Genomic DNA, 24,151 nt, shown 5'->3' on the forward strand with positions numbered 1-24,151 from the left:
GCGAGCCTGAAAATGCGGTACTAGGGCAGCTGCCAGCAGCCGGGCAGCCGGTCATGACTGGAGATGCTAAAGACGGAACAGTTCGCTTTCCTCTGGGTGTCTACTGGCCTCAGGAGCCACCACAAGCAAGTGATCCATCTGAATTATTATGCAGCATGCAGTATTTTCAATCATATCAGGCTTCGTTAGGTTACAGTATCACATAAGCCATATAATGCTGTGCTTGGGAGAAGTGGCTCATATTTGTTCCTTTTCTAGGAGTTAAAATATGGGTTTCTCCCCATTCCTTTTAAATATGCAAATATCAAAGCTCAGATGACTTCACTTTATGCAATATATCCACATAAACCTTGGGCATAACTATCACTCTATCACAGTGAGGTCACTATGAGCCAGTGGTGTAATCCTCCAATCATGTTTTGCTCCAAATAATCTCAGGTTTAGGATGGAGTTGGGGGATGGGGGAAGGTTGCGGCACAGGATGAAAGGAGAGGACATTACTGGAACGAAGGAAAAGTCAAGACTGGAGGTGGCAGAATTGTGGGGAGGGAAGAATAGAGATCACTGTCACACAAGAGTGTGACACCAACATGGCCTGGCCGAAGCAGGCTGCCCCACCCGCCTCTAATCAGAGTGACCCACTGCAGCTGTTGTCACACCTGAGGATTTCAAAATGTCTTTCTCATCCATATAGCTAGTTTTCCCGCTTTTTCTTCCCTAGATGACCTGCCCTGTTGTGCACTCACAAACACTATCCCTCAAGATGCAGCTCAATCAACAACCCCCTAGAATTTTCTGATCATTTTCCTCCCTCCCCCGAAATGTAAAATTGACCACCCCCTCTGCTGTGCCAGTACACAGTCCTAACAAAACACCAGTTATATTTTACTAAACTCAGATGTCAATTCTCTTCCTACCAGATGGAAAGCTCCCTGAAGGCAGGAATGGTATCATTCTCATTATGACATACTTAGCAAGATCTATCAACTAAAAGACAAGCAATTCAGTTATATTCAGTCTTAATTCTCATATCAACTGGTATCTTTTAGATAATTCTCTGATCAATAGAGAATTCAAGCTAAAACACATGATGCCTTCTTTTCAAGCCGACAAACTGAGCTTTAACCTCCAAATGATCCCAAGCACAATACATATGTAAATATGCTGCTAACAAGCCAGATTCCAGCTACAGGAGGTCACCCCGGGCCTCTTCAGCCCTTTCTGGAAGAACAGCAGTAAAGCAAAGAGTGTTCAACTTGTCAGTTACTTACACTTAAAAGATTGGAGGAGGAAGGCTTCACTGGTGGCGCAGTGGTTGAAAGTCCGCCTGCTGATGCAGGGGACACGGGTTCCTGCCCTGGTCCGGGAAGATCCCACATGCCGCGGAGCGGCTGGGCCCGTGAGCCATGGACGCTGAGCCTGCGCGTCCGGAGCCTGCGCGCTCGGAGCCTGCGCGCCCGGAGCCTGTGCTCCGCAACGGGAGAGGCCACAACAGTGAGAGGTCCGCGTACCGCAAAAAAAAAAAAAAAAAAAAAAAAAAAGATTGGAGGAGGAACTCTGTGTGGTCAGAGAGCGAGAGCCCCTAGCTTTTCCGAGAGTAAATTCATTTCAAATCTGTATCTCCTTAATGCTAATTCCGTTGTATCCACTAACTATTGGGTATTTCCATGTGGAAGCTCTGTAGTTAATTCAAACACAGCAGTTCCAAATCAAACCCATCATTGCCTCATTTAATCATCTCCTCCTACCAACAGCCTCCACTTCTTGGACCACCTGGCTCAGACACTGGGATCACTGTTAACTCTCTCTTTCCTTCACACTAGTCTCACACACTATCACGTTTATCTTGCATTTGCATGAGGCATTAGAGTTTTTTAAACTGGCATATAAATTGCCTCATTTAATCCTTACAGTAAACCTGTTAGAAATAAGGAAAATGAAAATTGGAAAAGCTGATCAATATCACTAAGTTAGTAACAAAATGGCATATCTGAGATTCAAAACTTGCCGTCTGACTCCAAACTCAAGTTTCACATGCAAGCACTAATAAGGCCTATTTCATTCTCTTTGAAACCCCGATGTCTCCCTTAGACTCCTACTGCTATGCAACTACATTGGTGCTGGCTCTCAAATCCTCAAGCCTGGATCTCAACATGTCTCTATGCATCCAAATTCACTCATCTCCATCCATCCTCTTAATGGTAATGCCAAACTAATATGCCTTAAACACCGCATTTGTCATATCCATAACTACACAAAAGGTTTCAGCAGAATCCTATTGCCCTGAGAATAGGCTCCAAGGGAGAGCAGTGTCTGGAAATGGTACGAGGTAGGGAGAGGCACTCCCACATGCTTCTGGTGGTAATGGAGATGGTTATGACCTTTCTGGGAGAAATTTGGAAATATCCATCAACATTCAAAATACGAATACCCTATTCCTTAGCAAGTTTACTTTAAAGATTTATCTTATGGAAAACTTGCTTAAGAATACAAATATAGGGCTTGCCTGGTGGTGCAGTGGTTGAGAGTCCACCTGCCGATGCAGGGGACACGGGTTCATGCCCCGGTCCGGGAAGATCCCACATGCCGTGGAGCAGCTAGGCCCGTGAGCCATGGCCGCTGAGCCTGTGCTCCACAACGGGAGAGGCCACAACAGTAAGAGGCCCACGTACTGCAAAAAAAAAAAAAAAAAAAAAAAAAAAATACAAATATATATTACAATTCATGATTGTTGCAGAATGGTGTTTTAGTGTAAAAGAAATTTTTAAATTAATTTTTATTGGAATATAGTTGACTTACAACGTTGTGTTAGTTTCTGCTGTACAACAAAGTGAATTAGATATACATATACATATATCCACTCTTTTTTATTGTTTTTAACAGTTAAAAATTAGCAATGTAAATTTCCATCAATGGTGAAGTCATTATTTAAATAAGGTTTCATCTATACAATGGAATACAATGTAGTTACTTAAAAGACTGGTATAGATCTACACGCATCTACATGACAACATGGTCTATATAAAGTGAAGTAGGCAATAAGGGAAGTGTATTATGACCCATGCCCTTGTGTTAAAAATACATGTATGTGTGTCTGAATAAGATATATGTATTACGGTTATATTCATGTACATAATATTCATTAAACTAGAAATCAATAACAGAAAGATATCTGGAAAAAACCCAAATTTTTGCAAAATAAAGAACACACTTCTAAATAACCCATATGTCAAAAAGAATATCTCTGCAGAAATACAAAAGATCATGAGAGATTACTATAAGCAACTCTATGCCAATAAAATGGACAACCTGGAAGAAATGGACAAATTCTTAGAAATGCACAACCTGCCAAGACTGACTCAGGAAGAAATAGAAAATATGAATAGACCAATCACAAGCACTGAAATTGAAACTGTGATTAAAAATCTTCCAACAAACAAAAGCCCAGGACCAGATGGCTTCACAGGCGAATTCTATCAAGCATTTAGAGAAGAGCTAACACCTATCCTTCTCAAACTCTTCCAAAATATAGCAGAGGGAGGAACACTCCCAAACTCATTCTACGAGGCCACCATCACCTTGATACCAAAACCAGACAAGGATGTCACAAAGAAAGAAAACTACAGGCCAATATCACTGATGAACATAGATGCAAAAATCCTCAACAAAATACTAGCAAACAGAATCCAACAGCACATTAAAAGGATCATACACCATGATCAAGTGGGGTTTATTCCAGGAATGCAAGGATTCTTCAATATACGCAAATCAATCAATGTGATACACCATATTAACAAGTTGAAGGAGAAAAACCATATGATCATCTCAATAGATGCAGAGAAAGCTTTTGACAAAATTCAACACCCATTTATGATAAAAACCCTGCAGAAAGTAGGCATAGAGGGAACTTTCCTCAACATAATAAAGGCCATATATGACAAACCCACAGCCAGCATCGCCCTCAACGGTGAAAAACTGAAACCATTTCCATTAAGATCAGGAACAAGACAAGGTTGCCCACTCTCACCACTCTTATTCAACATAGTTTTGGAAGTTTTAGCCACAGCAATCAGAGAAGAAAAGGAAATAAAAGGAATCCAAATGGGAAAAGAAGAAGTAAAGCTGTCACTGTTTGCAGATGACATGATACTATACATAGAGAATCCTAAAGATGCTACCAGAAAACTACTAGAGCTAATCAATGAATTTGGTAAAGTTGCAGGATACAAAATTAATGCACAGAAATCTCTGGCATTCCTATATACTAATGATGAAAAATCTGAAAGTGAAATCAAGGAAACACTCCCATTTACCATTGCAACAAAAAGAATAAAATATCTAGGAATAAACCTACCTAAGGAGACAAAAGACCTGTATGCAGAAAATTATAAGACACTGATGAAAGAAATTAAAGATGATACAAATAGATGGAGAGATGTACCATGTTCTTGGATTGGAAGAATCAACATTGTGAAAATGACTCTACTACCCAAAGCAATCTACAGATTCAATGCAATACCTATCAAACTACCAATGGCATTTTTCACAGAACTAGAACAAAAAATTTCACAATTTGTATGGAAACACAAAAGACCCCGAATAGCCAAAGCAATCTTGAGAACGAAAAATGGAGCTGGAGGAATCAGGCTCCCTGACTTCAGACTATACTACAAAGCTACAGTAATCAAGACAGTATGGTACTGGCACAAAAACAGAAAGATAGATCAATGGAACAGGATAGAAAGCCCAGAGATAAACCCACGGACATATGGTCACCTTATCTTTGATAAAGGAGGCAGGAATGTACAGTGGAGAAAGGACAGTCTCTTCAATAAGTGGTGCTGGGAAAACTGGACAGGGACATGTAAAAGTATGAGATTAGATCACTCCCTAACACCATACACAAAAATTAGCTCAAAATGGATTAAAGACCTAAATGTAAGGCCAGACACTATCAAACTCCTAGAGGAAAATATAGGCAGAACACTCTATGACATAAATCACAGCAAGATCCTTTCTGACCCATCTCCTAGAGAAATGGAAATAAAGACAAAAATAAACACATGGGACCTAATGAAACTTCAAAGCTTTTGCACAGCAAAGGAAACCATAAACAAGACCAAAAGACAACCCTCAGAATGGGAGAAAATATTTGCAAATGAAGCAACTGACAAAGGATTAATCTCCAAAATTTATAAGCAGCTCATGCAGCTCAATAGCAAAAAAACAAAGAACCCAATCCAAAAATGGGCAGAAGACCTAAATAGACATTTCTCCACAGAAGATATACAGACAGCCAACAAACACATGAAAGGATGCTCAACATCTTTACTCATTAGAGAAATGCAAATCAAAACTACAATGAGATATCATCTCACACCAGTCAGAATGGCCATCATCAAAAAATCTAGAAACAATAAATGCTGGAGAGGGTGTGGAAAAAAGGGAACACTCTTGCACTGCTGGTGGGAATGTGAATTGGTACAGCCACTATGGAGAACAGTATGGAGGTTCCTTAAAAAACTACAAATAGATCTACCATATGACCCAGCAATCCCACTACTGGGCATATACCCTGAGAAAACCATAATTCAAAAAGAGACATGTACCAAAATGTTCATAGCAGCCCTATCTACAATAGCCCGGAGATGGAAACAACCTAAGTGTCCATCATCGGATGAATGGATAAAGAAGATGTGGCACATATATACAATGGAATATTACTCAGCCATAAAAAGAAATGAAATTGAGCTGTTTGTAATGAGGTGGATGGACCTAGAGTCTGTCATACAGAGTGAAGTAAGTCAGAAAGAGAAAGACAAATACTGTATGCTGACACATATATATGGAATTTAAGAAAAAAATGTCATCAAGAACATAGGGGTAAGACAGGAATAAAGACACAGACCTACTAGAGCATGGACTTGAGGATATGGGGAGGGGGAAGGGTAAGCTGTGACAAAGTGAAAGAGCGGCATGGACATATATACACTACCAAATGTAAGGTAGAGAGCTAGTGGGAAGCAGCCGCATAGCACAGGGAGATCAGCTCGGTTCTTTGTGACCGCCTGGAGGGGTGGGATAGGGAGGGTGGGAGGGAGATGCAAAAGGGAGGGGATATGGGAACATATGTATATGTATAACTGATTAAATTTGTAAAATAAAAAAAAATTAAAAAAAAAAACAATAAAAAAAAAAAATAAAATAAAATAGATAAGCTACAAGGATTTACTGTATCGCACAGGGAACTATATTCAATATCTTGTAATAACCTATAGTGGAAAAGAATAAAAAAATAGATATTTTCATAAAAAAAAAAAAAAAAAAAGAATATCCGAAGAGAAATAAAAATATTTTAAACTGAATGAAAATAAAAATGCAATACATGAAAATACATAGTTTTGTAGCTAAAGCAGAGATTAGAGAGAATTTTATAGCATTGAATACATATGTTTTTAAAAAAAGGTCTCAAATCAGTAACTAATCTTCTCCCTTAAGAAGCTGGAGAGAAAGCAAATTAAGAACAAGGAAATCAGAAGGAAGAAAATAATAAAGAAACATAGAAATCAATAAAATTGAAAAAAGGAAAACAATACAGGTCAAGGAAATAAGAAGTTGATTATTTGAAAAGATTAATAAGATTGATAAACCTCTAGACAGACTGATAAAGAAAAACCAGAGAAGACCCAAATTACCAAATCAGGAATGAAAGAGAGGGCATCACTACAGACCTTGAGACATTCAAAAGTTAATAAGGTAATACTACCAAAAACTTTATGCCCATAAATTCAACAACTTAAATGAAAAGGATCAATTTTTTGAAAGTCAAAAACCACCAAAATCACTCAAGGAGAAATAGATCATCTGAATATTCTTATATCTATTTAAGAACTTCAATTTGTAGTTTAAAGCCTTCCAAAAAAAGAAATTTCTAAGCCCAGATAATTTCATTGGTGAATTGTACCAAACATTTAATGAGATAATAGTAACAATTCTGCATAACGTCTTCCAGTAAAAGGAAGACTTCCCAACTCAGTTTATAAAGCCATCATTACCCTGATACCAAAACCAGACCAAAGAATTATTTTTAAAAAGTATAGATTAATGTCCCTCATGAACATACATGCAAAATAGTCAACAGAATGTTATCAGTCAAAACAAGTAATATGTAAAAAGAATGATAAATATCAACTAAGCAAATTTTCCCAGGAATACAAGGCTGCTTCAACATTAAAAATTAATATCCATGTAATTCATATTAGTCAAGAAAAAAGGCATATGATCAACTCAATAGATGTGGAAAAAAGCATTTGAAATCAATATCCATCCATTATAAAAACTCTCAGCAAACTGGGAATAGAAGAGAATTTTCAAAACTTGATAAACGGAATCTACAAAAATCTACAGTTAACATTATACTTAGTCACAAAATACTGAATATCCCCCCAAGATAGAGAATAAGACAAGAGTGTCCTTCCTCACAACTCCTATTGAATCTAGTACTAAAAGTGCTAGCCAGTGCAATAAGGGGAAAAAAAAAAAAGGAATAAAACATTGAGATGATAAAGGATAAAATAAGACTGTTTCTATTAGCAGACAACATGACTGTCTATAAAAAGAAAAATTCCGAATAACCTACAAAACCTATTAGAATTAATAAGAGTTTATCTAAATCATAAGGTCAATATACAAAAAGAATTTGCATTTCTATATAATGGCAATGAATAATTAGAATTCAAATTTATTTTTAAAGTGTCATATATAACATCACCAAAAAGTAAAAAGGAAAAACAATACTGAGATATAAATCTAATAAAATATGTACAGAATCTATATGCTGAATACTATAAAATACTGATAAAATAAATCAAAGTAGACCTAAAAAAATGGAGTCCTAAAAATCTGTTCATGGACTGAAATACTCAGTATTATAATATTGTATTGAAATATTATATAATACTGTAATATTATACAGTAATGTAATTATATTATAATGCATTGCATTATATTGCAAGTGAGTTGTAATTTTATTATAATTACAAAATATTATAATATTGTACAATATTGTTTCATAATGTTGGACTGTATTGTAAAGACAACATTGTGGAGACTCAAAATTAATCTATCAATTCATTACAGTCTCAATCAAAATCCATGCAAGATGGGTTTGTTTTTTGGTTTTTCTTTTTCTTTTTTTTTTTTTTTCTTTTCTTGGGCAGTGGGGTGTAGAGATTGGCAAGTTGATTTTTAAATGTTTATGGAAAGAGAAAGGAACCAGAAGAGTCAAAGCAATTTGGAGAAAGAACAAAGTTAAGGACTCACACTACTCAATTTCAAGACTTATAAAGTGTCAAAAAAGAAACAACAGGCCCCAAATGGAGTCCCTTGTGCTCAGCCCCACATCAGCAAACCAAGACTTAACGCCTAACCTAACTGCAGTTACAGCCTCTTCTGAGGATGTGACCTTTAACCAATCAGTCTGGAATAAGCTGTTCAGCACTAGTGAGGTAATCTGCCTGATAGACCCTATCTTTCCCCAAAGGAAGGTAACCTTGCCTGAAACACTCTTTGCTAAAAAAACTTCCTTGCCCCACCTTGTACTGCCTAGAAAAGTCTTCCATTTTGTACAGCTCCTCAGGGCTTCTTTCTATTTGCTGGGTGGGATGCTTCATGATTCATGAATCTTTGAATAAAGCCAATTAGATCTTCAAATTTACTCAGTTGAATTTTTTTAACAAAAGTGACAGTAATAAAGACAATATGGTAACAGTGAAAAGACAGACTCAACAATCAGTAGAACAGAAGTCCAGAAATAGATCCACACAGATATAATCAACTATTTTTGAAATTAAAAAGTTAAAAAATACTTAGAATCTGTACTTAGTTTTACTTTAATATTCATTGGATTTCTGTACCAGCACAACTGTCATAGTGATACATACGGTTGTTCTGAGGAAAGCTTGTTTGATTTGGTAACAGGATTTTTCTATATATTCTTCCTGAAAGGTAAAGGAAATATTTCCATTTCAAGGGAATTGGTAAAATGGCCAGATTCAGAGAGAATGATACAGATTCTCTCCTAGAAACCTCCAGCACCTCAGAAGAGTAGATAAAACCTTGGGAAATGTTTCAAGAGTTTCCTAAAATTAGACTTTTTGAATGGCATACATGTTTTGGATATGGATTATTTGTGTTTCTTCTCAAAGGGTTTTTTGTTACATTAGACAATTGAGCACAATCTTTTTTTTTTTTTGAGAAGTTACACTGTACCTTTACAATATAGCTTTCAACAACATCACTGCTGAGATTTTATAATTTTGATAAATGCATAGAAGGCACAATATGCTTGATAAATGTCCTTACAAGACAGTATAATAGAATTATTAACATATTACAATGTTTATCTTGTACTTATGGGCATGTATGAGTACTATTGCAAATATTTTGGTATCCTGGGTACCTTTAGTGAAATCCTCAGCATATTCTGTAATTCCCAGGCTTCAATTTCCTATGAATGTTCAAGATCATCTAGCAGCGATGATGTGAATGAAACACTATGACAGACAGTTAATAAAAATTATGCTAATGACTTTGCAGGGCCCAGTCTCTCTGGGTGGTCTTTTGGTCTTTATTCTTATAGAACTTTTAGCTCACTTTCTTAAACATTGAAATCAGTTGCTATCGTAACTCTACAAAACCTGCACAAGAATGGGCATCTCTGAGCTGGTCTGCAGGTATTCTGGAGCATGTTTTTCTGGTATTGAGCTGTCCCTGTTACACCATGCAGTGTAATGCATGAAGTGACCAGTGTTTCTATTAAGTTACTCCCTTAATTACTCTCCCAGGTATTGGTGAGGATCCCTAACCAAATCTCTCTCTGACTCTTCAATTATTTTATATTTGGTTCAGGGAAAAGATGAGGTTGGAAAATATCAATTTCACATTCACATTTTAATGATCAGGCAAAGTAGCAATTTTAAAAATCTACAAAATTAGAAATTCCTATGCCTTATAAGTATCAGTATTCTCATAAGTCTCTTAGTAGTGATTATGAAATATTTGCAATGAGAGGTGATGCTGGCACTATTTATAATTATAAATTTATAAAATACTACAATTATGGAATTTTAATTTCAATTATATCTTAAATATTTTAATACCTTAGCTTTGAGGGTTCCACACGAGTAAGTATCACAAAGTACTTCTTTTCAGTGATTACTGTTTTATCTCCTTTGGAGAGAAGATATACAAATTAATCTAGAACACAGGATTAACCAGAATCACTGTAACCACACACAACACAAGCATTTTAAGCACAGAGTATCAACAGTTTCAGAGTAGAGATTTTATTCAATAGTTGGTTACATGTTTATTAAAGAATTTATGCTTTCCATTTTCTTCAGATTTCCTTTGATCAGGATCCCATTCTTAATGTCAGAATACCTACTGTGATAGAGGAATGTAGATTTTGAGGAACAAACATGAGATAACTGTGCTTGTTTAGATGAAAAACACATCAGGGCTAATCACATCTTAAAATCTTCAAGTCTACAAGGCAGCAACTCAGAGGAACAATTCACTAACAACATCATTGTTTCCAACGTGTGTAACAATGATTCTTGAGACAGTAAGAATCTTAGAGGAAACAGTAGTCACTAACTTTGTCAAGGTAGGTCATACCCCATGCTGTCAGGTCTCCTGGAATATTTACCTAAATTGGAACCCAGAAGCTGTCCAGCAAAAGGGAGAAAGTCTGGCTTTGTAGATGCAAATGAGGATTGGCATTTACTTATGTTCAGAAAATAAACTCCCATCATGTCATACTGGGCAGGATTTTCCCATAAATTCAACTCTAATTGTATTCAACCCACAAGTCAACTTTGTCTCATTTTCCACGTTTTTGCTTTTCATCTAAGCTAGAGTCTCTTTTCCCTGTGGTGTGGCAACCTCAGCAGTCTTACCATCTCAAAATGGCCCCCTCTGAGCCCCTTAGCTTCAGCAAGCACCTTGAACCCTTTCTCTAATGATCTGTCTTCAACAAATACATAATGCATGCTAAGAAGACCTTTTCCTTCTAATTTTTAAATCCACATTTATTTGAAGAAGTTTATATATGCCTGTTTACCCTCAAATCACCAAGAGAATTGATGGTGGCAGTGATTTGATCACCAAGAAAGCTTTATAAGCCATTGATACATTTTCAGAAAACTTTTAAAGACATTTTTAATAGAGGAAATTGGGTTTCTTTTGACTGTAGCTAATGTGGAACTTCAAATTTCAGCTCATCTGCATCTATGTGATTGAAACAACGTCTAAACGCGGAGACAAGCATTTATTTAACCCACAAGGAAATTTCTTTCCTCCATATTTTCCAATCAAATTTTAAAATGTTTCACAGAGATACAGTGGAAATACTATTTCCAGAGCAGCCCAATTTAGATGTATGCAGACCTACAATATTCCTTCTGTATGTATTTTTTTTAATCGAAGTATAGTTGATTTACAGTGTTGTATTAGTTTTCAGGTGCCCAGCAAAGTGATCCAGATATATATATATAGATATACAGATATATAAAGTATTCTTTTCCAGTGAGTATTTTAAATGTAGAAAAATCTGACCTCTGAACTACCAGTTCCAGTGAGAATTGTGAGATACCAAATACCAATCTCTGGTCTTTAAAATATAATTTTAGGTGAACTCAGTACTTAGAAAATATGAGTGAATTAATGGAAGTAACTCAAATGTATAAAGATGGTCGAAGACACCTTAATTAGAAACCACACATATGTGTCAGGTTCTCCATTTCTAAACTTTCTTAAAGAATCGACTGTTTTACCAGAGCTGAGATGTTCTCCTTTTAACATAACAGCAAAATAACAATTCTGTATGTTCCTAGAGTAAAAACCAGGATTGTGCTGATACCATATTTACAACCACTGCTCCCCCGTGTTATTCTTTTATCTCTTCCTCTGCTAGAGTCTTTCATCAGTCAGTCAGCGAAGGTCAGACTCACCTCGATGGCTCAGCACCCCAGTCTTCTTTCCATTCCATTTGGAGGCAAGAAATCTGAATCTTTACCATGCTGACCTTATTGTTTTAGAAACTATTGATTGTGGCTATCAAGTCCCAACAGTTCACTGGCGTCGGTCTCTGGAAAAAGAAAGGCAGAAAGACAAGCCACATCCCTCTCCCTTCTCCGACCGTACTGACCCCTCCATTAGTTAAGTTTGGGTGTAATTAGACTGACTCACTGCAGGGTGCAGCCCCTTGTCTCTTCCAACCCTCCACTCTGCTTCACCTGGATTTTTGGCCATACATCAGAGTACACGTCTGGTATGTAATGAGGAATGTACAGAGCTGATAGGGGAGGTCAGCGAGAAGTGGATGGGTCCTCCATAGAGATGATTACAGAGTTACTGACACACAAATAAATGGCATGTATCACACTCCACAACACTCAGGAAGTGTAAATCTCATATTTGACATACCCTTTGGCGAGAGATAGACTATATGAATCTTTTTCACATCACTAGAGCAGCTTTATACAAGGATACCCTGTCCTGGCATAACTCTCAACCTCAAAATGCTTTCCTTATCTATCAGGAGTATGCTTTTTCACTGTAATTTTTTCAATGTATTAAACATTTCATACAATAATCACTAAGCCACAGCACTTCTGCTTCATATGTGATCTGCTCCCTGGGCCGCTTGCTTTCTAATCTTGTGATTCCTTTAATAATACTACTACTTATTGAATGCTTGCAGTATTCTAGGCATGGTGCTAAGTGATTAACATAATTATGTCATTTAAACCTCAATAATCCTACAAGGAAGAGTTGTACTATTATCTCCACTTCATAGATAAGAAGGCTGAGGCACAGTGGGATTAAGTGTTTGCTTGCAATCACACAAACATTAAGTGTCGGAAACCAGACTTTTAACCCAGGAAATATGTCTCTGTACCCGACTGCCTCCTTTTCATTAAATGAATGAATGAATGAACTAAGCAACTATCACCCTCCCACCAACTCTGTGCCTGATCTGGTTGCTCGGTGCTGGGAATACAAAGGTGAATCTGTCATTGTCCCTGAAGTATTCCCCAGAATAACAACAGTGTGTGCCCATGCAGTTTTATCACAAGGGTACAATTATAATAAACTAGCTAACATGCATTGATTGTTACATGCCAGACACTGCTTGAAATGCTTTACCTTCCTTACCTGACACAAACGTCACAACTCACCAAGGCAGGCAGTATTGTTATCCCCATTTTACAGGTAAGAAAAACAAAACACAGGAGAGTATAGCTGACTTGTCAAGGACAGCCAGCTATCAAGGTGTGGATATGAGACACAAGGTATAGTGGAAGAAGCCACAAAACATGTAGATAATGGGGTAGATTTCAAAAACGAACATGTTTTCCTTCAGTTGAGAAAAATCAGGGAAAACTTCATGGCAGAGATGGCATTTGATCTAGACTTTGAATTCTAAGAAGTAAGAAGTTGAGCTAAGACATAAATGTAGAAAAACAGGGCAAATACTGAGAGCAGTAAATACTCCAGAGTGAACCATAAAGAAAGCAATAATAAGTAAAGGCCATGCTTATATGAAATCACATGTGTGAAACTTTTGGAAATTGTAAAGCACTATAGAATTTTTTTTAATAAAAAATAAAATAAAAATAAAGCCATCTATGTAGATTTTTTTTTTTTTTTTTTTTTTTTTTTGCGGTATGCGAGCTTCTCACTGTTGTGGCCTCTCCCTTTGTGGAGCACAGGCTCTGGACGCGCAGGCTCAGCGGCCATGGCTCACGGGCCCAGCCGCTCCGCGGCACGTGGGATCTTCCCGGACCGGGGCACGAACACGTCCCCTGCATCGGTAGGCAGACTCTCAACCACTGCGCCACGAGAGAAGCCCATCTATGTAGATTTTGATCCTCATAGTATCCTTGAATTGGTGCTCTTAAATCACACAAAGGTAAACAGATTACAGAATTTAACTTGTAATCCACCTGTAAAAACAGAGATGAACATGCTTTTAGAAAATGATTACATCCATTTTCCACATTTGACCTGGATTCTGACATGAGTTATAGGGGAGTGGCAGCCCAGTGCCTCCCAGATACTGTCTCTGTCACTGGTGTGAGCTCAGCGCAGATTTTCTCACCTCGTTTTTATCAGGCACTGTATCAGTAAGGGTCCCAACAGGAAACCAAAGGCACAGTCCAAATGGGATGATTTTTTGGAGGCTTTGTTTTCATGGAGCCTATTATAAAGCTGTGAGTGCAGTGTCAAGTCTGCAGTAGGGATAGTGCTGGAAACTGAGACCAACAGTCACAGAATCTTTCCCTGGCTCAGCTTACAGGCATGAGAGGGAGAACTGAGGACCCAAAATGTGAGACAGCCCATAGAGGAGGTGACCTTGAATGCAGCAGTGACCTTCAGTGGAGGACAACAGCCAGTCTGAGGAAACCTTGAAGGGAACCAAGGGAATAAATGCTTTATTTCCTTCCCACTCTTTAGATCTGGTGGTGGGTGGATGGGACTGTCCACTGGCCTGAGCCAACCAGGCACCCTAGGGCATGGGTACCACATGTGCTGTCCAAATAAGTCAGCAGTGGGAGGATGTGATGGGGGTGCCTGAGGGGCAAAAGGAGCACATCTTGTACACGTACATAAAAACGTGCTCTGTTGGGCTTCCCCGGTGGCGCAGTGGTTGAGAGTCTGCCTGCCGAGGCAAGGGACACGGGTTCGTGTCCCAGTCCAGGAAGATCCCACATGCCGCAGAGCGGCTGGGCCCGTGAGCCATGGCCGCTGGGCCTGCGCTTCCGGAGCCTGTGCTCCACAACGGAAGAGGCCACAACAGTGAGAGGCCCGCGTACCGCAAAAAAAAAAAAAAAAAGTGCTCTGTGTGTATGGAATGACTGTCGATTTTTCAGGAATATGTGGTTTGAATAATCATTACCATATGAGGAGATGGTCCTGATTTATATCGACTGTTTTAGATGATTACATAGGATCACTTGAACTTCATGACTGACTACGCCTTAACAAATGACTTCTAATACTTCCAAAGTAAATATACACTCCAGGTACAAAGATAGTCAGTAATTATGTTGTAACTCTTGATTCAGACAAAAGAAACTCCAGAAAAATAATTTGACATTTGATATTTATTTTAGTGGTTGAAGGGTTTTTGAAATAGGTATGGTGTTTTGCGTGAAAACATTCACTTAGGCCAGTGGTTTGTAAACTTGATGATACATTGAAATCCCCTGGAGAGCTCTGAAAAGCACTGATGCCTGGGACCCACCCTCAGCGACTCAGTTCTAGTGGTCTGGTTCCAGCCAGTTCTAGATATTCCCCAGCAGAGTCTAATTTACAATCAAGGATTAGCATCACTGATTTAGCCTATAATGATGATTTACATAATATGATTGTATTATTTATCAGATTCTCATAATATAATTGTATTATTCCTGTTAACTCATATGACATTTAGTCTTCTTCCAAAATCAATCATAAGGGGGCTTCCCTGGTGGCTCAGTGGTTGAGAGTCTGCCTGCCGATGCAGGGGACACGGGTTCGTGCCCCGGTCTGGGAAGATCCCACATGCCACAGAGAGGCTGGACCCGTGAGCCATGGCCGCTGAGCCTGCGCGTCCGGAGCCTGTGCTCCGCAATGGGAGAGGCCACAGCAGTGAGAGGCCCGCGTACCGCAAAAAAAAAAAAATCAATCATAAGACAGTTAACTGTGTATTCAACTCAATCATTAAATAAATTGAAAGTAGCAAATGAACCCTGCCACCATCCCTTTAGTTTCACTCCATGTCAACCTCACCTGAATCAAACAATTATATTTTACATGGAGAGCCTACATTTTATCCTTAAGTTGCTAAGGAAACAAGTTATTGAAGCATTAACATGTTTAAACTATTATGATGATATTTTGGGTATAAGGAGAAATTACAAAAGTGAAAATGCCAAGGTGGTTGCTAGGCATAAATGAAAAAGCATGGACTTTGATATCCAAAAGCCCTAGGAAGTAATTCTGATACCAGCTCTTTCTACCTTGTTCTTCCAAGTGTGGTTCACGGACCAGCAAGCAGTTTCAGCATCACCTGGGAGCTTAACAGGAATGCAAATTCTCAGATCCCACCTCAGACCTATTGAATCAGAATCTACACTTTAATAAGACCTCCAGGTGATCTGAATGCACGTGGCAATTTGAGAAGCAAGGATATACTGGATATAGAGTATATTGATTAGGGTTATGTACAATTGCAGGTAGAAATATGCAAGCCATAGTGGCTTAAACACTATAAAAGTTTATATTTCTCTTTCATTCAAAAGAATTCCAGAAGTAGGTGGTCCAGAGCTGATATCATGTTCTGTACTGTAGAATCTATACTGTCAGGGCTTTTCAGTTCTTAGTAATGGTTGTCTCCTCACAACCTAAGAAGGCTGTTGGGGCACCAGCCATCGTATCTATGTTCTTGCCAGAGAAAAGAAGAAAGTATTGGGGGGAGGTGTCAGAGATACAGTCTTCTGAGACAATTCTCTGAAGTCACACACATTTGTTGACACCTCATTGGCCAGAACATAATCCCATGGTAACACCTAAATGCAAGGAATGCTTTAAACGTAATCATTATTCCAGGTATTCTTATAGCCAGTTAGTAATCAGGAGGGTTTATTACTGATGAAGTTGGAAAGAGTAAGTATTGGGAAACAACCAGCATTTCATGTAACCTTGGGCATATTATTTAACCTCCCTGAATCTCATATTCCTCTATGCAAAATGTGAATAATAAAACCCACATAACAAAGTTATCATGAAGATGAAATGAAATGAATATAAAATATCTCACACATAGTAAGGACTCAGTAAGTAATAGCTCTTATTTTAGAAGGAATGCTTCAGGAGCTCACTCTTTATATAATATATAATGCTGGTCAAAAAAAGCAAATAAATGATAAATGTTATTGCAAATATTAAAAATTGATTACAATTTTGTCTTTTAGAAAATTCAGCCACAAGCAGATCCCAAGGGAAGTTTTATCGACTACAGTGGTATTCTTCCCTGGTCCACACCACAGCAGTCCTATCCAGCATCCTTTATCACTTCTAGATGAGGGTCCATGGATGAGAAAAAGCAGCACAGCATAGGAGTTAGGGGCTGGACTCTGAAACCAGAAGGTCTGAGGCTGAATTTGGCTCCATTGCTTTACAGCTACGCTATTTTTGTCATCACTTTTCAGCTTCTGTAAAGCTGAAATAATAATTCCCATCTCACAGGGTTATTGTGAGGATTACCTGAGTTAGTATAAGTAAAAGCACCTAGAAAAATGCCGAGCTCATAGTAAGAGTTAAGTGTTAGCTATTACTATCAGCCATGCAACTTAGGGTGAATTGTGTGCTAGGAAACAGTCTTTTTCTACAGTAGGACTTGTCTCTTAATAACGCAGCAGTTTACCAGCTAGGATTTAGTTAACATGCAAAGGTCATTCATACAGCTAATTCTTGGCTTTAGAAAGTATAGGGAAAAATCAATAAATACACAATTAAAAAGAAAAGGAATTAACGTTTTCATGTTTACATGGCTCTCCCTCTTAGGAGCCTTCTTGATAAATACTTGCTGATACTGCAATCAATAAAGGGAAGGATTTGAAGATCACACCTCCCAAGAAATAGGCAGCAAATGGAGAAAAAGTTCACTCAAGTCCTCTAGGATATGAAAGAATAGAGTTAATTTCAGATAAAATATTTAGTTGAATGAGGGTGATTCAAAAATTGCCTTGGTTAGAACACTTTGAAGTTTTTACCACTGTGAGGAAACAGGTTCCTGCCCCATTTGCATTCATGTGGTTTATATGGTTCTTACCTAATGAGATACAGAAAACCTCCCAAACACTGACACGTTGAAAGCATGTTTCACTCAGCATGAAGGTTTGAGACGTCAAGGATACCTTGAGCATCCTCAGATTCCAACAATTTGTCAGACAAATTAGCACCTTCTCAGCCAAGGGTAAAATGGAGTTTCACATTCCTCCCTGGTGGGGGAGAAAGAACGAAAGGGAAAATCAGTCTGGTTTAATGTTTCCTTTGTTAAGACAAATACGGAGAGCCTTATCATCTCTGTATGGCTCTCCCTGACCTCCTGATTTTTAATTCATTGGTTTTAAATGATCCTGGACAGTCAAGATCCTTTTGTCAACTCTTACGTGCTTACCCCAGAAGACAGACCCTCTGACTTTTATCAGTCAAGCTTATTACTCTTTGAGTGCGTTTAAGCTAGTCTTAAAGAAAAATTTAAATTGTGCTAACGTGATGAAAGTAGGTCATAAATCATAAATAAGATCTTAGTATGTTATACATGGTCACTTTTTAAATTTTACAGACGTTTTAAAAATTCAGTTGCATCCAGCTTGTGGTCTAAGTTAACCACTTCAGGGAGTAAGAGGACCACACTAATTGCTTTAAAATTTCTCCATGGGGGCTTCCCTGGTGGCGCAGCTGTTGAGAGTCCGCCTGCCGATGCAGGGGACGTGGGTTCGTGCCCCGGTCCGGGAGGATCCCACGTCCGCGGCTGGGCCCGTTAGCCGTGGCCGCTGGGCCTGCGCGTCCGGAGCCTGTGCTCCGCAGCGGGAGAGACCACAACAGTGAGAGGCCCGCGTACCACACAAAAAACAAACAAACAAATAAACAAAAACAATTTCTCCATGGGAGCTTCAGACGAATGCCACCTTGTACTTGCGTACAAAATTTACCATGTTCCTCCTTCCTTTCTTTTTTCTACAGTAACTTTTCATTTTGTAAAATGGGATAAAATACATTAAAAAATGCTTTGAGAAGTATTTTGTGTGTTATTATCATTATAGTAAAAACTATATCTTTCTAGAGATTAATCTCATAAAACCCCTAAGCTCCAGAAAAACTTCAGAAACCCCTCCCAAAAGGAACCTCTTTAGTGGTTAATCAAACCCTACACACCTGGCAATAGATGGACATTAAAAAAGCAAAGCTGGTGTCATCAGGGAGGACCTGGTGGGGGTCCATCTCTGACACCCCGACTGGCCCACTCACTCTGTGGGAAGAAGGATGAGCTTCACCAATAGCCAGGATCTATTCTTGTGAAGACGGTTTTTCAGTGGAACCCAAAGCAGGTAGGAGAACGGATCAAATGCAGAAGAGGCAAGAAGAAGAATGAGAGAAGAAGAATCATAGAATTAGAAAACTGGAAGAAATCTGGGAAATCACCTCTTCCAATTGCCTCATGTTTCAAAAAATAGGAGCCAAGGGCCACTAAGTGACTTTCCCACGGTCACATCACTACCCTGACTCCCAGTAGCAGATGCTGCAGGAAAGACACTATATGGATGTCACTAGTGGGTGTTCCCCCACTACCATGGCAGAGAAGGCAACCAGTGACAAAGCAGGAGGCAGGAGGGAGGCTCCCGGGTGGGAGGCAGGAGGGAGGCTCTAAGCAGGTGCCCCCCCCTCATGTGGGCGGGTACACAGTCCACACTCATCCTGAATAGAACGAAAGGCTGAGAAAGAGGGAAACCCTCCTGCCTGACAGTTGAGCTCTACATAGGTCTTTTTTGGCCTTTAGCCTCTAAAACATCGACTTTCCTGGTCTCCATCCTGCTGACTGCACGTCTTTGGGACTTTGCAGCCTCCATACTCATGTGAGCCAATCCCTTATAATAAATAAATCTCTCTCTCTCTCTCTCTCTCTCTCTCTCTCTCTCTATATATATATATATATATATATATATATATACATACATACATACACACATATATAAAGAGTATATATAGTGTGTGTGTGTAGAGAGAGAGTATACATATTTATATAGAGAGTATATGTGTATATATGTGACTGTGTGTGTGTGTATATATATATATATATATATATATATACACACACACACATCCTGTTGGTTCTGTTTCTCGGAAGCACTCTAATACATACAACGTAATTAATTTTTAGCTGAATATATACTCCCTTTCCTACAAGAGTTCAGCTCTTTGTGGCTGGAACCAATCTACTTCTCAGAATATTAATTAGTCCAGTGTTATTCACACAACTGGTACCCCAAAACTCCAACGACACTGATACAGGCTGAGAATTTCAACAGTTGATATGTCAAAGCAAAAGGGGTTAAAAAGCTTTCTGGAGGGATAAACCCAAGGCTACTTTTGGATGAAGATAGGGGTCAGGTAATAATATTAGAACTCATCAAAATGATTTAAAAATAGGAGGCAATTCTAATTTGGCTTCTGACCCAGTTGACCATGGGAAGTGCTGGCCTGGCAAAATGCTCCCAAGACTATAATAGCACTTCCCATTTAAAATGGGTGAGAAGTAAATGTGCTCGGGGAGATGGCTTTTTGTTTTCCATTCTATCTGGAATAAGCACATCAGGGCAGTTATTTGAATTCACAATCAACAGACTTGGACATTTTTACTGTAATTATGAAATCATTATACTTAAGCTTCCTAACTGCTTAAATTTTAAAATTAAAATTAAATATGTAGGTGGTACAGCAACGTTTAAAAGTTATTGTCCAACCATTAAATGTAAGCTGTAATCCTGGATTGGATCCTGGGCCTGAAAAAGATCACAATTAGCAAATTTAACTAAGATCTGAAGATGACTGAGTGGAATTAAATCCGTGTGAATTCCCCGATTTTGATCATTGTATCAGGCTCAGGTAACATTAACATTGGGAGAAGCTGGGGGAAGGGCATATGGGAACTCCTAGTTCCATTTTTGCAACATTATTCTAAGTCTAAAATTATTTCAAAATAAAAAGGAAAAAGTTTTAAATTAAATCACAAAGTCCAAGTTAACCACAGAGTTGTGGCATTAGGCTCTTCATAAGTTAGCTCTCTCCAGAGTTGTTGCCCTCAGCGAGGCTAACCACAGTGCAACAAATTCATTATCCTCGTGGTGTTTTCCTTAAGTTACTACTTCCCACTTGCTGTGACTTAAGTATCACAGTTGAGTTCATTTCCAGTTCCGTGAAAGAGAAGAGGAAGCTGTTGAAAGCGGGACGTGATTGTGATACCACAGCAGCCTCTGTGTGCTGACTGGCTGCCAAGGATGTGCTGCATTTGGGAAACAAGGGCCTGCCCTTTCTAATGTGTGCACATCCTAAGCAATTACAAATTAAAAAAAAAAACACACACAAAAATCTCAGTGTTGTGAATTTCCTGAGGAATGTCAAAATGTCATTCTTCAGCAGTAACCAAGGAGAGTTATAACAGAAACATGGAAGCAGTTTCTTCCTCTGTTGCTTTCCTTAGGTACCACACTGCCATTTCTTCTTTTTTTTTTTTATAATTGAAGTATCGTTGATTTACAATGTTGTGTTAATTTCTGCTGTACAGCAAAGTGATTCAGTTATACATATACATACATTCTTTTTAAAATTCTTTTGCATTATGGTTTATCACAGGATGTTGAATATAGTTCCCTGCGCTATACAGTAGCACCTTGTTGCTTATCCATTCTATATATACTAGTTTGCATCTGCTAACCCCAAACTCCCAATCCTTCCCTCCCTCACCCCCACTCCTTGGCAACCAGCAGTCTGTTTTCTATGTCTGTGAGTCTGTTTCTGTTTCATAGATAGGTTCATTTACATAATATTTTAGATTCCACATATAAGTGATATTATATGATATTTGTGTCTGACTTACTTCACTTAGCATGATAATCTCTACGGCCAACTATGTTGCTGCAAATGGTATTATTTCATTCTTTCTTATGGCTGAGTAGTATTGCATTGTATATGTGTACCACATCTTCTTTATGCATTCATCTGTTCACAGACATTTAGGATGTTTCCATGTCTTTGCTATTGTGAATAGTGCTGCTATGAACACAGAAGTGCATGTACCTTCTGAATTATGGTTTTGTCCAGATATATGCCCAGGAGTGGGATTGCTGCATCATATGGTAACTCTATTTATAGTTTTTTGAGGAACTTCTATACTGTTTTCCATAGTGGCTTCACCAGCTTATATTCCCACTAACAGTGTAGGAGGGTCCTTTTTCTCCACACCCTCTCCAGCATATTTTATATGTAGACTTTTTTAATCATGGCCATTCTGACCAGTGTGAGTTGGTATCTCATTGTACACACTGCTATTTCTGGCTAGAAGATTCATACCACAAACCAGGATGTTCATAATCTCCTGGTTTTAGGTAACACAGTCAGACTCTCTGAACCTCATACCATTCTGTCAATTACATTCTATAAACCAACAATCAAACAGCTAGAATGCTTGTACATCATTTGTAGCATAAAAAGGTTTTGAGTGTTTTTTTGCATGTTTCTCAGGGGAAATAAATGAGTGGTGGTATGAGAGGAATACTTGAGCCTCCCTCGCCACCCCGACTGTTTTAGAAGAAATAGGTATTGTTTTACACCTCCTGCACTATGGACAGGACCACTAATCAGGTGCAAAAGTTATACCCATGGTCTGATCCTAACACTGGCCAGAAACTCTTGGGTAGTGTTACATCTTATAAAGAACAAGAGACAGTTTGTTAACTAGATGAAGACATACAACCTCTTAAACTGTGGGTCCACAACTGTGCTATTTTGACCCAAACGATGCTGCAAATTTCTATCCTGACACTGGGCTGTCTCTTGGTCAATGTAGAAAAATAAAGAAGCAAGAGGAGTCATCCAAGTGAAACCTTAGCAAGGGTAAATGGCTTTTTAGGTCATCTGTCCTCTCATGATTTAAATGTGCTTGGTAGAGCTGGGGAAGATTATGTTTTGAGAAAGGAAAGTAAAAAATGCAAAGGTACATTTTGAACTGCTGCAGAATGCCAGGAGTGTTATAAAATGGTCCGTGGTTCTCACGTAGGTGTGGGTATATAGTAAGGGCACAAGCTGTAGAACTTTTGCATGCAGCTTTGTCTGTACACAGATGAAGACAACTGGAACAGCCATAAGCAAATCATAAAACAAGGAAATTTGCCTTGAATGACTCTGTCTTACCTCTTCTGCCCCAGTCCCTGCACTTCAGGAAAACTGGAGTTTTCTGTCCCCAGAAAGCCTGCCCTCAACAAATCAGAAAAGCTCTGACACCCATATTTACCTCCCTGCCCATATCCCGTTACACCAAGATGTGAGCTTTTCCAAGTGTGTTCAGCCTTCTAATTCTGTGGACTAGGGAGCTTTGTTTTCTTTTAAAAGGACAGGGGTGGGGAGAGGCAGGGACTAATTGTGCTGAGAAGCAAAGCTTTCTTTCCTGACTCCATAAAAGCAAAGGTTACACACTTGGCTTCTTTTAAGGAACCAGAGATGCTGAATCAACAAGTGAGTCTCCCTAATTCCTTTCCTGGAAAAGCATTAGCTCCTCCCCTAACCCTCATTCTCTAGCTCCCTTTCCTGTTAGCTCACCCCTCCTCTCTGTCCATCGCTGTCTGGGCTATTTCCTCTGCTTCCCATGCTCCAGCACCTAGAAAAACCTACAGATTAAGGTGGGAGAGAAGAAAAGGGGCTCATGAGATCAGCTCAAAAGCAGAGGCTCTCAGGAGATTTGTAAGATGACAGAAAGAATCCATACCGTTTAAGGCTGGATTAAGAAAAGAACTCATACCTTAAATTATTAAAAAGTGGTTGAGGTCAAAGTAACCCCCATTGTGAAAGGGTAACATAAAAATTTTACCAAAAAAAAAAATTGGGTATACCTGAGTGATGGTAATGATAGAAGTTAGGATGAAACAGAACAGGTCATTTGGAGAAATTTCTTGATTATGAAGACGAAGTTACACAATGAAATTGGACTGGGTAAAATGTTCATGATCGTATTAGATTTTGAAAGAATTATAGAAATTATCTCATTTCATTTCTTATCCAAAGGAAGAAAATCTTATATTCTAATTAAAAACATTTATTTCCGAACTGAGGAGGTGAAGAGGTATGAATCTTTACTAGTTGTGTGTTCTCAGGCAAAAGCTTACCTTCTCTGGGCCTGAGAGAAAGCTAGGGTCATCTGAATCCAGCCAGCCTCTCAGATTCTATGGTAGGATGCACATAGCTTTCAATCTATGCTGATTTATAAGGTGTTACAATGGAGTTTATAAATTTTACTAAATATATATTAGTCTTAATGTACATT

Source organism: Mesoplodon densirostris, chromosome 2 (genome assembly GCF_025265405.1).
Source record: "Mesoplodon densirostris isolate mMesDen1 chromosome 2, mMesDen1 primary haplotype, whole genome shotgun sequence".
NCBI classification, from domain to species: Eukaryota; Metazoa; Chordata; class Mammalia; order Artiodactyla; family Ziphiidae; genus Mesoplodon; species Mesoplodon densirostris.